Genomic DNA, 15,346 nt, shown 5'->3' with positions numbered 1-15,346 from the left:
GAATGACATATCCTTGGTTCAGAAACTGCATTTAGGTTTAATATTTTATAATTTATTTATATAATAAGGTTTTTGTATATCATAACATAACACTTTTTTTCTGAGCAGCATTTCTTTCATCATTTATATATTGGACACTGCTGAAGAAGAGTGCCAGATTAATTCTGTGTAGAGTATGTAAATTGTTACTTCAATATGTTATTCTGATAATTTGTTGAAATCCTCTTAGAATTCAGAATTAAGCAATCACAAATTGCAAAATTTTACGGGGGAGGACCCATACTCCCCCCATACAGAAATAATACAACACTATCTCAAAATTCTGGTGTGTTTAAGAATATGCTTCTTTAAACATTATCAATCAACTGTCATTAAAAAAATAAAAATACTTTTAAGCAGATGTTAATGTTTCTTTCGTTATGATCAATCATTTATCATATCAAAGTTTTTTGTAGCTAAAAAATGTCAGCCCAGAGATGTTTATATGCTGTTACGGACGCGACCATCAGAAAATAAAAACAGCGTCAGTTAAGTTATGGTACATACAGTAGCCAGAACTAAGTTTCTTGAATCTTGAACTCAGAAAAGTGTGACAAGAATCATTAACATTTATTTATTATTACCGTTATAAAGTTTGATTAATGCAACAATCAACAAGATTTTGAATAAAATAATTATAAGATATGAATAAAAGTTGTAAATTAATATATATAACCTTGGACTTTACACCTTTCTTTTGAGAGGAGTAAAGTCCTAGGGTGTATTGTCCAAGAAGTGTAAAGACCTACATTTGTTGTATTATGCAGTTGAACATCTACAAGGCATCCATCACTGCATATTATAGTCACTTTTTATTTGTTGACGCTGTAAAAAGATGCAAATGGATGTGCAAATCGCAAAAAGCATAAAGCAAGAAGCAAAGCGCAAAGAGCAAATCGCAAAAAGCAAAACGCAATAAGCATAACGCAAAGCGCAAAGAGCAAATCGCAAAAAGCAAAACGCAATAAGCATAACGCAAAGAGCAAAAAGCATGTCGCACCGGGATTCCATATCCCCCGCCGTGGCGGAGGGATTATAGGAATGGTCTGCGTCCGTCCTTCCGTCCGTAACAAAATCGTGTCCGGTCCATATCTCCTAGACCCCTTGAAGGATTTTCATAAAACTTAGGTCAAATGATCACCTCATCAAGACGATGTGCAGAACCCATGAGTCAGCCTTGTCGGTTCAAGGTCAAGGTCACAACTCAAGGTCAAAGGTTTGAGCCTGCCATTTTGTGTCCGCTCTATATCTTCTAAACCCCTTGAAGGAATTTTATAAAACTTGGGTCAAATGATCACCTCATCAAGACGATGTGCAAAACCCATGAGTCAGCCATGCCGGCTCAAGGTCAAGGTCACAACTCAAGGACAAAGGTTTGAGCCTTCCATTTGGTGTCCGCTCTATATCTCTTAAACCCCTTGAAGTAATTTTATAAAACTTGGGTCAAATGATCACCTCATCAAGACGATGTGCAGAACCCATGAGTCAGTCATGCCGGCTCAAGGTCAAGGTCACAACTTAGGGTCAAAGGTTCGAGCCTTCCATTTTGTGTCCGCTCTATATCTCCTTAACCCCTTGAAGGATTTTCATCAAACTTGGGTCAAACGATCACCTCATCAAGGCGATGTGCAGAACTTATGAGTCAGTCATGTCGGCTCAAGGTCAAGGTCACAAATGAAGGTCAAAAGTTTGAGCCTTCCATTTCATGTTCGCTCTATGTCTCCTTAACCCCTTGAAGAAATTTTATAAAACTTGGGTCAAATGATTACCTCATCAGAACGATATGCAGAAATTATGAGTCAACCATGCCAGCTCAAGGTCAAGGTCACAACTAACGGTCGAAGGTTTGAGCCTTCCATTTGGTGTCCACTCTGTATCTCCTAAACCCCTTGAAGGATTTTCATCAAACTTGGGTCAAATGATCACCTCATCAAGAACGCATGCGTCAGCCATGTCAACTCAAGGTCAAGGTCACAACTGAAGGTCAAAGGTTTCAGCTCTGTATCTCCTAAACCCCTTGAAGGATTTTCATGAAACTTGGGTCAAATGATCTCCTCATCAAGACGTTGTGCAGAATTCATGAGTCAGCCATGTCAGTTCAAGGTCAAGGTCACAGCTAAAATCAAAGGTTTACCCTTTCACTATCCATAGCAGTGGCGGGGGATTTAGCTGTCTTTCAGACTGCCTTTGTCTTCCTTGTTTTTGTAAAAAGATGGCTGTATAAAAGTCACATCGTACTTGGTTTCAGTGTTGTTATATTTCCTGGTCCTTTAGGATCATGGAGTCCATTCAACATATGCGTATTAGAATTCCGCTTAAGCCGGTGCTAGGGGGCGTTAGAGGTGTTGCACATTTCATTACCTCTCATGAATAGACTCAATTAAACCGATTCTGCTATTATTATTCTCGGTTGCATTCTTTGCTTTCAAAGATCTTTTTACAGATTTTATTAATGATTTTATTTGCTAAAGGAATTTGATACAGCAAGGTGGAAATAATTCAATTTAGATACTTAACTCCAGTACTGGTTATCTTTTAATCAGGTTTTTGGAAATGATTCCATGGATATCTACAGGCCCGGATCAAGGGCCAAGCCGAAGGGGCTCGTGCCCCCACCCTCCACCCCAGTTGGCTGAGAAGTGACCTATACTCACCAAAGATGCACCCTACTATTTTGGCAAAGAAAGTTAGACCCCAAAACGCACCAGATGACTCAATTTCATACCTAATTTTCAAAAGTTTCCAGGGGGGAGTTTGGATAGTCTCCTGACCACCCACCCGCAATAAAAAAAAATGAGGGGAGTACCCCAACCAAATAAATGCACCAGAGGCCACTAATATTTCGTTCCTGTATTTCAAAAATTTCCAAGGGAACCCGCTGACCCCACTCCCTCCTCCTCAAACCAACCAAGCAGCTCTTAACTGGTGCTAGGCGCCTCCGGACCTGATCTAAGTTGGTAAATAGAAAAAAAACCTAAACCCAAAGCATTCTGTACTGGTCTGTATTAGATCTATTGGTAGTTTTGTGACATCTGTGTGCTGTAACCTGGGTTACAGGTAATTGTCAAATGATAAAAGGTGATAGTTTACAGAGAAATGCAAAACAATAATGCTGACACAATATATTAATTACGAACTTTTAAAGTAACATCGACCTAACGGAAAATCAATTTTATTACTATTTGTCTATGGGGGTGGGAGGGGGGGGGGGGGACGCTAAAATACGTTAAAAATACGGACACATGGGTAAATACGGACAATACGTTCATTTTCGGTTGTAATACGAGTGTAATTGTAATACGAGAGTAATTACTCCAGCGTGTACCAGCTGCTGTGCAATAAATCTTTGGGTTTAATGCAGACTATTATAGGCTAAGGGCGCTTTTGTTTGCAAAAAAACCGGTTTGGGTTTTAGGTTTTGGTTTGTATAAAAAATAATGATAAACTTAAACTGGTTTCTGTTAAAATGAGTTCTTGAACAAACAGGCGGTTTATATGAACAAAATGACGAATCTAGAAAAACTGCTGATTACATTTATTCTAAATGGAGATAAATGACAGATTTTGTATCTAAGAGCCAAACATATTAAATAACATGTACTACTATTACTACTCCTCATGAGCCGACACTATTTAACATGTGTATATAGCAAGGATAATTATGGCATAGACAGTTGAGTAACTGCCTATTGCACTCAACAACATAAACCATTAGACCAATTTAGTGAATACAAATGTTTGTTTTTGTTAAGTTTAATGTCAGACTGACATAATTATAGGTCATATATCAACTTTCAATGCATTATTTAAGGCATGGGCGGGCAGCTAGTTTAAACCACTGTCCTTTAAGTCAACTGAATTACGTAAAAATCCACGCATAAAAGAATTCTACACCCTGAGCAAGGTTTCGAACACACAGCAGTGCAGGACAAATAATTTAAAATCAACTACCCTAACCATCCGACCACAAAGACTAAGACTGAGATGCAATCATTTAACTGTATCCACTATCCAGCAGACTTTTTTATTTCAATTTGCTGAAAATTAGAGATTAAGTGTTTTGTAACAGGGATAGCTCCTAAATTGAAATCATTGCTGTTTCCTTGTTTTAGACATACTTAACAAAGTTTGACAGTTGTGATGAAGTTAATGTGCAAAAATAGATGATGTTATACTACTCAAGATAAAAGCAAAGCACATATACTCCGACTCTGGTGCTGGACTGATTTAAGTAACCAGTTGTATTTTAGGCCAGCGAGTGTATCTTACCTCACAAAAACTTGTTTAAATAAATATTAATTAAGATTCTTCAAAAAATGGTTGACATATTTAACCTCTGACATTTTTTCTGATGACACACTGTACATCCAAAATCTGGCAACAATGAGTTGGATGGCATCCAATGACACCCCTGACTTGATCAGATAATACTTAATACTTTGAACTTTTATGTCACTGTATTAAGGGGAACCAGAAACCATGGATATACATTATTAAACATAATTGATACTTATGTATATAGTTAGATGTATTTCGGTGAATTGAAATTTCTCTACACTATACGCAGCCACAGGAAAACACTGCAGCAATTACGAGGCAGAGACTGAAGAACACATGAAGGCCGTCTCAATGATTGAAGACTCGGCAGAAGAAAGCTCCTCAGTCGTCTTTCTCACAGATGCACTGTCTGTCATGGAAGCTCTGATCAACAATAAAGCTCCGCAGCTAGCCAAGAGAATGCAGAGCCTGAGTACAACCCACAAAGTAGCACTTTAGTGGATTCCATCCCATTGTGGACTTGCAGGCAATGAAGAGGAAGACAAACTGGCTAAGCTAGGAGCTCAGTCAGAACAACCAACAAAACCTTTGAGTTACAAGGAGAAAGTCACCATCATCAAGGCACTAACGAGACAATGCATTATCAATTGAAACAAACTTGTGTAAACTTGTTTCCGAAGTAAGCGTTGTAATAAATTGTACAACATTTGACAACAAGGATCAGTTCTTTTTACAGACTTAATAGTCATTTTATTTTTGTTGTTGATAACTGCTTTGTCTATATTGAAATGGTTATTTCATGGGGACACGAATTTATGGAATTCAACTTTTGAAGATAAAAACGATGGCATTTTTCGGCTTGTTAGAAATTAATTACACAGCTATGAAATCCATGAAAATTAGTCCCTCACAAGTATTTATGACTTTGCAGTGTTTTTCGGCCATTTTTCTGCATAAGTTAACAGGTCCTAGAGCTGTCACTCAATTTATTTTCAATTAATATCTTGTCAGGGATAAAAAAAATGAAACTTTAGTTGGAAAATGAAATGTTCATTGATATGAATAGTTGTATGCATGAAAATAAAATAATCATTTTGCTCTGAAAATTTAAAACTGCATCTTTTAGTCAGGCTAGAGACCTGCTTTGCATATGTATTTATATACTAATCATGTTTATGTGCATATAAAGTTATGTCAATGTGCATAGGGCTTCTTGCTAGGACTTGAACCTAGAATTCTTACAAAAGTAAGTGTGTTTCTTTACACTACAAGAAGTGTTTTTATGGGACATCACACATTGGTAAACTCTTTAGAAAAAAATGAAAAATTTTAAGTTTTGTAAACTTTATGACTGTTTAGTATGGGTCAATACACAAGAAAAAATGAATTTTTTTAATGTTTTTATGGGACAACACACACTGGTAATCTCTTTAGAAAAAATGAAAATTTTAATTTTAAGTGTTTTTACGGGACATCATACATTGGTAAACTCTTTAGAAAAAATGAAAAATTTTAAATTTTGTAAACTTTATGACTATTTTGTATGGGGCAACACACAAAAAAATGAAAAATTTTAAGTTTTGCATCGGACAACGCACAAAAAATGAGAAAGTTTAAAAAAAAAAACGCGCGCGCACCCACCTGTCCAACCCCTGCCGCCACCTAGTTCAAACGGTTTGAGTTTATACTTAATCTTATTGTTTGGTGCAAAAGTATGAGAAAAACCTCTTAAGTTTTGTAAGGGGCAACACAACAAAATCTGAAAAACATTATGTTTTGTATGGGGCAACACACAAAAAAAAAATGAAAAAAATTAAGATATTTATGGGACAATACACACTGGAAACTGTTTAGTATTGTATGGGGGCAACACACAAGAAAAATGAATAATTTCAAAAAGCGCACGCGTGTTACGTGAAAAACGTTATGTTTTTATTCGACAACACACAAAAAAAAAATGAAAAACTTTATGTTTTGTATGGGGCAACTCACAGAAAATAAAGAAAAAGTTTAAGTTTTTTTATGGGGCAACACACACTGAAAAACTCTTTAGTGTTTTATGGGGCAACACACACGAAGAATGAATAATAAGTTTCAAAAAGCGCATGCGTGTAACGTGAAAAACTTTATGTTTATATTCGGCAACACACACAAAAAAATGAAAAACTTTATGTTTTGTATGGGGCAACACACACAAAATAAAGAAAAATTCTAAGTTCTTTTATGGGGTAACACACACTGAAAAACTCTTTAGTGTTTTATGGGGCAACACACAAGAAAAATAAAAACTGTTTGAAAAAAAAGCGCACGCGCGTACCATGAAAACCCGTCAGCACTTACGGCTGGATCATTTCACGCTCTGAGTAGTTTGTCCTGTAATTTTATATGACACATATACACTTGTTGTCCTCTGCCCTGCTGTTCTGTGATTGGTTGATCCCCTGCATGTTGGAGGAGGCATGCTGGAGGTAGTGCTGTGATTGGTTGATTTACGGCTGTTGTGTGGAGCTTGCTTAGGGAAGGGATACTGGTTGCTTGTCCTGAAATAGATATCAGATTCACGATACTGAATTTTTTGTACTACTAAACTGAAGGTAACAGGAAAGGCAGTCAGCTTTGTTACGACCGTTTCAAGTAAAATATTGGTTTCAGGACGCAAAATTATGTGGTAAAAATTTAAGCCTGAATTGCACACCTAGTGAGACCTCTTGCGTATGGACGTAAACATACTTTTATTTATTTATTTATTTATTGACATGTAGGATCAATAGCAAAAAACATAACACAAGGCAATAAATATAATACCACAGCATTTAAAAACATTTTCTTTACATAGTTATAAAATCAAATCTATATTTAAGACTAGGGTTAGATGCATACTTTTACTAAAACTGAAAATTCTAAGCCAGGTGTTATATTTTAGAGACCGATAACCCATTATACTAAAAGCTTATCTCCAATGGGGTTCATGCTAATCTATTAAGAGATACAGTGTAAGAAAGGAAAACTAATATAAGAAATACCCAGATTTTGGTACAACAGGGGATTATTAAAAGTATGAATAACATATATTACATAAAATTTATCACAATTAATACGGCTTTTTTTATCAACTTATCACATTTGTGTTAAACTTATTTATCACAGATACACATATCACATATAGATCAGTAATATACAAAATCACTTTTACTTTCTGAAGTTTGCTTATCCAAAAGAAAAAGAAAAAAAAAACTAACCATTTGAAAATTTTAATATGCCTAACATGTTTTATGTTTTCAGGAAGAAAATTCCATTCCTTACATCCGGTATAGCAAAATGTCTGTTTACAAGTGTTATTATTAATACAAGGTAACATAAAATTCTTCTGAGTGGATCTGGAACTCTTAACAAAATTATTACTCAAGTATGATGGACAAGTGCCATAAAACACTCTATGCATATGATTATGTCGTAGCTACTTCACTCTATTTTCTACATTTAACATATGAGCCGTGCCATGAGAAAACCAACATAGTGGGTTTGCGACCAGCAAGGATCCAGACCAGCCTGCGCATCCGCGCAGTCTGGTCAGGATCCATGCTGTTCGCTAACGGTTTCTCTAACTGCAGTAGGCTTTAAAAGCGAACAGCATGGATCCTGACCAGACTGCGCGGATGCGCAGGCTGGTCTGGATCCATGCTGGTCGCAAAGCCACTATGTTGGTTTTCTCATGGCACGGCTCATATTTAGATGCACATAATCTAGTAACAGAATCCCTGGGAGAGTAACCCTTTATGAATCTAATAATTTTGTTTTGCATTACCTGTAATTTGTGTTTTAAACGTTTATTCAGACCTTCATACCAGGACGAACAGAATAATCAAAATGACATTGTAAAAGTGCAGAACATAAAAGTTTCCTTGCGTTAAAATCCAGACATCTGTTTTGTCTATATAAGAATTTAAGTTTTCAATTGACTTTAGTTATAATATTGTTTACAACTGAGTCACCTAGTAAAAATGGTATATTGATAAACCAAGGTATTTTACCTGACTAGAACTATTTATACTATATCCATTGCAATTTACAGAGGCTGATCCAAGCTTACTTAGCTTGCGCTTTGGGCCAAAGAGAATTTTTTCTGTTTTACCTAGGTGAAGGGATAACTTATTGTCTATTAATCAGTCTGAGCAACTTTCCAGTACTTGACCAAAGTTGACAGAAATAAAATCTGGATTTTTATGACTAAACAAAATTGTGCTGTCATCAGCATATAAAATAAGTCTGCATTCTTTATGCTAGTAATCATGTCATTAACATAACACAGGAACAGGAGGGGCCCTAACATGCTGCCTTGAGGCACATCACAGGTAATCGGATAAGCATTTGCCATTGACTTTCCTAGACTAACGACCTGACTTCTACCTGATAGATAGGATTCAAACCATGGAATTGACCTGACGCCCATCAGTTTTAATTTTTTAAAAAGGATATCATGATTTATTGTATCGAAAGCTTTCTGAAGGTCTAACATTATCATACATGTATAATAATTTTTTGAGGTATTCCACTTAATAGTATCTAACAGATGAAACATATTGTACATTTTATAGCATGTGACAGTGGCAGCATAAGTGTCTCAAAACAATTAAGTTTTTTATCAATTTTGAGCTAAATCTAGACAGATGCATGACCGTTTCCGTTTTTGACTGACTTCCGATACATTAGGTAAGTTTTAGACTCAACCGTCTCTGAGGAGCTAGAAGATTCAATTCGAGCATTTATTTATTTTATGTAACAATTACTCATTCGCGAAAGTCTTTTAGTTTAGAAAGCATCATAAATAACTAATTGAATATAGACGGCTTTAAAATACATCTATCTGTTTTAAAATACATCTATCTGTTTTATCTAGAAAACGTACCCGGGCCAAACACGAAACTACGTATACCTATTCCCTAACTCCAAGAAGGGACCAAACTACCCACTGCGATTACTTCCCCTTACCGCAATCATGAGTTGTTTCAGATTTGTTTACTTTTTGAATTGCATTATTCGCATCTACATAGTAATATTCGTGCACATAATTGTTCAAAAAACACAAAGAAGTGATGTTTGTAAACAATATCTATTGGGCGTTTGATAAATGCAACAGGTTGCCGGAATTTGTTTCTTTGGCGTCTCCGCCATTCTACAGTGTAATGTGACTTCCTCATCGTCACGTAGCATATGCAGCGGAACGCGCTGTAATGGATCATGTACAGCCCACGTCAGATCAACACACTGAACGATTTTTGTTGGGTTTAACGTCACACATGTTCATGGTTAATTTCTAGGTCGTGGTGTAAGAAGATTCCAGATGCCCCTCTGGACTTTATTGCAGTCACGAGCGAAAGCAATCTGCATAAGGCTGCCAGCAAGATGGATGGCTTTTTCACTTTAATCACATTTTATTTATTTCTCCATATGGCAATACAACTTATAAGGCGTGAATGCAAAGGTGAACAAAATTTTAGTTAAACAAGAGCTGTCCGTAAGACATCGCGCTCGAGGTTTCTCAGTGCTTGGCTCTGAATTAAAGCTTTGCCAGTAAAAAAGTCCAAGTTAAAAAGGGACATAACTCTGTCAAAAATTTAAGTCAGAGTAATGGGGATTGTTTCTCCTGGTGTAGACTTTGGTAGTAAATAACTATTTTAAGTTTCAAGTTAATAGCTTTGATAGTAACAGTGATATTTGACTTTAGTAAAAAATTTGAGAAAAAAATCTACGTTAAAAAAGGGGCATAATTCTGTCAAAATTCAAATCAGAGTTATGGGGTTTCTTTCTCCTGGTGTAGACTATGATGGTAAATAAGTATTCTAAGTTTCAAGCCAATAGCTTTGATAGTAACAGTGATATTTGACTATCAAAAATTTTAACAAAAAAAAACTAAGTTAAAAAGGGGCATAATTCTGTCAAAATTCAAATCAGAGTTATGGGGTTTCTTTCTCCAGGTGTAGACTATGATGGTAAATAAGTATTCTAAGTTTCAAGCCAATAGCTTTGATAGTAACCGTGATATTTGACTTCATCAAAAAATTTAACAAAAAAAATCTAAGTTAAAAAGGGGCATAATTCTGTCAAAATTCAACCAGAGTTATGGGAAATGTTTCTCCTGGTGTAGACTTTGATAGTAAATAACTATTTCAAGTTTCAAGTCAATAGCTCTGATAGTAACAGAGATATTTGACTTTATCAAAAACTTTAACCAAACATTCTAAGTTAAAAAGGGGCATAAATCTGTCAAAATTCAAACCAGCATTATGGCGATTGTTTCTCCCGGTGTAGACTTTGATAGTAATTAAGTATTTTAAGTTTCAAGTCAATAGCTTTGATAGTAACAGAGATATTTGGCTTTATAAAAAAAAACATTAACCAACGGCGACGCCGACGCCGAAACCTGGGCGAGTGCAATAGCTCTACTTTTTCTTCGAAAAGCCGAGCTAAAAATGTAAGGGTATAAAAATTATATACAAAAGCAACTTAAAGGATCGGGCTGCAAGTTTTAACATTAGATGGTTGGCCCTTAGCAATTAAGATTATATTAGGCCTAACAAAACGAAAAGTATATAATTTGTATTTGTATCATTCAGATAACTGATAATGAGAAATATAACGATGAAGTTAAAGATAAATACTAGGAAAAATATTGGGGAAAGGGAAGAATGAAAACAGCCCTGTGTTGATACAAATGTTACAAAAAACAACAACAACAAAAAAAAGAGCTGTCCGTGAGACAGCCAGTGCTCTACTATTCGAATCGTTGTCCCAGAAACAGGAATATTACCCTAAATGTTAAAAAACTAGCTTCAATCCAGTATCTGCATTAGTATTGCAGATGGTAACTTGTATGCAAAACTTTGACCAGAAGTTTTAAATTCAAAAGGGGGCATTATATGGCCAAAATGTACGTCAGAGTTATAGAACTTAATGCAATCAACTAGTTTTATAACCCCGAAGACACGTGAAGTTTCGATTTAATATCTGCATTTGTTTTGAAGATAGTAACTTGCACACAAAACTTTATTTTGATTATCCAAGAATTTTCAAAGTTCAAAAGGGGGCATAATTTGCCCAAAATACATGTCAAAGTTATGGGACTTCACCCAGTGATGTTGGTAATTGATCTACAAAAGGAAAAAAATAAGTTTCAAATCTATTTGTCTTTAAGTAATACCTATATATATATACTTGCACGCAAAACTTTAACCAGCATTTTGTAAGTCGAAAAGAGGGTATAATTTGGCCTAATGCATGTCAGAGTTACGGGCCTTGATCATGTTGATGATATCAACTAGTTTTATAACCCCGAAGACACTATTCCTCGAACAGTCGAGCTAAAAAGCTATCCATGTTACTTCCCTAGCATGAAATGCTTTGCAAATTTGATTATACATGTTTAAAGTAACTCCAGGCCCCGCTTTCACTAACGTTCTCAAAGTGAGAAAATTCTCAGCTCAAGATTTTCTCAGAACTGTCTGAGAATTGTCTCAGCTAAGAATTTTCTTAAGTTGGCTTTCACTAAACTTGTTCTCTAGTCTTGAGATTTTTCTCAGCTGAGCCGTAATTTTTTAAGACATAAGCGGCCAAACAGCCGAGGAGCCGCGTGAACTTTCCAACGAACACGAGTGTATGGTTGGGGGCAGTGGATGCTGCTGCTGCTGCTGCTGCTACTGCAAATGCTACTGCTACTACTACTACTGCTGCTTCTACTGCTGCTGCTGCTGCTACTACTACTACTGCTGCTGCTGCTGCTGCTACTACTGCTTCTGCTATTACTACGACTGCTACTACTGGTACTACTCTGCTGCTGCTGCTGCTACTACTACTACCGCTACTGCTACTACTATTGCTACTACTGCTGCTTCTGCTGCTGCTGCTTCTACTGCTACTACTACTACTGGTACTTCTCTTCTTCTGCTGCTGCTGCTGCTATTACTACTGCTAGTACTGCTGCTGCTGCCACTGCTACTACTGGTACTACTACTGCTACTACTGGTATTACTCTGCTGCTGCTACTGCTACTACTCTGCTACTGTTGCTGCTGTTACTACTGCTACTGCTACTACTACTGCTATTGCTACCACTGCTACTACTCTGCTACTACTGCTGCTTCTACTGCTGCTGCTACTGCTACTGCTAATACCGCTACTGCTACTGCTACTGCTACTGCTACTGCTACTACTACTACTACTACTACTACTACTACTACTATTTCTACTACTACTGCTGCTACTGTTATTGCTACTGCTTCTGCTACTGCAACACTGCTACTGCTACTGCTAATACCGCTACTGCTACTGCTACTGCTACTACTGCTACTACTACTACTACTACTACTATTTCTACTACTACTGCTGCTACTGTTATTGCTACTGCTTCTGCTACTGCAACACTGCTACTGCTACTGCTACTACTACTACTGCTTCTACTGCTGCTGCTGCTGCCGCTGCCGCTGCTGCTGCTACTGCTACTGCTACTGATACTACTGCTACTACTATGACAGCTACTACTGGTACTATTCTGCTGCTACTGCTCCTGCTATTACTATTGCTAGTACTGCTGCTGCAGCCACTGCTACTACTGGTACTACTCTGCTGCTGCTGCTGCTGCTGCTACTGCTACTGCTACTGCTACTGCTACTGCTACTGCTACTGCTACTGCTACTACTACTGCTACTGCTACCGCTTCTACTACTACTACTACTACTGCTGCTGCTGCTGCTATTACTACTACTGCTACTACTTCTGCTACTGCTGCTACTACTACTATATACAAAATGGTTAATGTCAAATGCTAATTTTTATACAAACTAATTCTTATAGTCAAATGATAAATGGTAATTCTCAAATTATTGGGCTTTATGCATATATATGTATGATCAGTTGGTTTTTTGTTGTTGTTTTTTTCAACTAATGAATGTCACTTTACTCCTTTGAAAAAATCTACCTGACTGATTTGAAGCAATAATATGTTGCACCTTTTATGGGGACATCATCATCACCATGGAACTTTTTGCTGTAAAATGCTTACTAAACTAAATGCTTACTAAACTATCACATAGAGAGATGAACAATGAGTATAAAAAGAATGCATTCATCCACTGATATTTTCAGATATTTACTCAGCAATAAGCATTTAGCGTTGATTGTTTCAACAATCAGCATTTACCATTAACAATTACCGTTTGACAGCCAATATATTATTCAAGCATTTGGTAAAAAGCATTTTTCATTAACGATTTGCTAATTAGAAAGGCGCATCGGCCTTCCACACAGACACATGTATACAGCATTTGGTACGTTGCATTTAATATGAAACGCCAGTGTACCATGGTAATGGCCATTTGATAAATGCTTGAAATAAATAGAGAATAACAGGCTACTGTCTTTTGATATCAATGTTATCAGGTCGAGGCTGATATGGGCTTTGCGATAATCAGTGTTATTGTCTGTGTGATAAAATTAGAGACAACCATATTCAAGGAAATTTGTTGAGATTACAGAACCTATTTAGAAAAAAAAAGAGTTGTGCAACATTGAAACTGGACTCTGTAATAACATTCAGTCTTGAAGGAAACTGATGTAAAAACTAGTCAGTCCATATGGGAGGAGCTTAATTTTGATATCAGGTCAATGACCTGATAACAAAATAAAATATCAGGCAAGTGATATCAGGCACTTTGCATAGTAGTTGCATGATAAATTGAATAATCAATGATAAATTCAACTACTTAATCCGAAATGGCATTTTTTAATGCTAAATGCTAAATACTTTATGCTCAATATTACATACATGTATTGCATTTATTATTACATATTTGTCATTTTTTTTTTGCATTACGTAATTAGAATATTATAGCATAAAAATATTGCTTTATAGCATTTGGCAATTAGCATGGTGCATCGGCCTTTCATTGTAATATATGTCACTCGTTTTCGAAATATTCTTCATAAGGTATTTGGCAACTGACAATTAGCATGGCGCACGGTACTTCCATTGCAAGATAAGCAGCACTACCGTTGATAGTTCAGATGCTATTATTGGATAGGTTGAACAAATGTAGGAAACCCGTAAGATTCAATGAGGCATGAGCTGATTGGATGAAACGGTAATAATTAAGATAGAGTCAGATTCAAGAAATACAATAGGGTTATCATAACAGTAGCTTGATCTGGGATGCAGTATTCGGCTCGAGTGGATTTTGCCAGATCGGATCTCACGAGGCGCGCAAGCGCCGAGTGTGATCCGACCTTGCAAAATCCACGAGAGCCGAATACAAAGTCCCAGATCTAGCTACTGTTATAATGACCCTTTTATTATATACCTTTACCATTTTGATTCTTGTTTTGTTCTTGAACGAAATCTTCAATGTTTATCGATATTAAATGGAACATAGTGAAGTTTTTATGTGCGCTTTTTATAGAAATGTGTCGGGTAATGCATATTAATGAAAATAGTCCGGCAGCATACAATACGGAAGGTACAATACGGAATTTAAAAGGTACAATACGGAATTTTTGTCTGTCTGTTCATACTTAATTGTGAAATACAAGCAAATTTTTTACAGAATTTATATAGGTATATAATAAAATGTTTTATGTGAAACTTAGAATACCAGTATTTTACAAACGTTTGACTGAATGCCTGACTTTTCAATTTGGCCTTTGCTAGACGTCTAGTAATAACACGGTAAAACGGGGTAGGGGTAAGGAAATGGGTGAATGATGATACGGGAATCTAAGACACAAATAGTAAAAAAAAAAATAAGGGCGGGGGGCGGGGGCGGGGAGGTTGGGCAGTAAATGTGTAGGGATGGAAAGGGAGAGTTAGGGAATATTGTCAGTAGTGATGATGACGATGATGATGAGTTACTATGACCTTCATTGTAAAATTCAAACAAAGAAATAGAACCCATGATCAATAAATAGGTATTAATTAGTTTTCTACTACTGCATGGTACAAAACACAGGTACGATGTTAGGTTAATTGACTGCGGGCATATAAT

This window comes from Mercenaria mercenaria, chromosome 7, assembly GCF_021730395.1.
Source record: "Mercenaria mercenaria strain notata chromosome 7, MADL_Memer_1, whole genome shotgun sequence".
NCBI lineage: Eukaryota > Metazoa > Mollusca > Bivalvia > Venerida > Veneridae > Mercenaria > Mercenaria mercenaria.
This window is presented reverse-complemented; position numbering follows the sequence as displayed.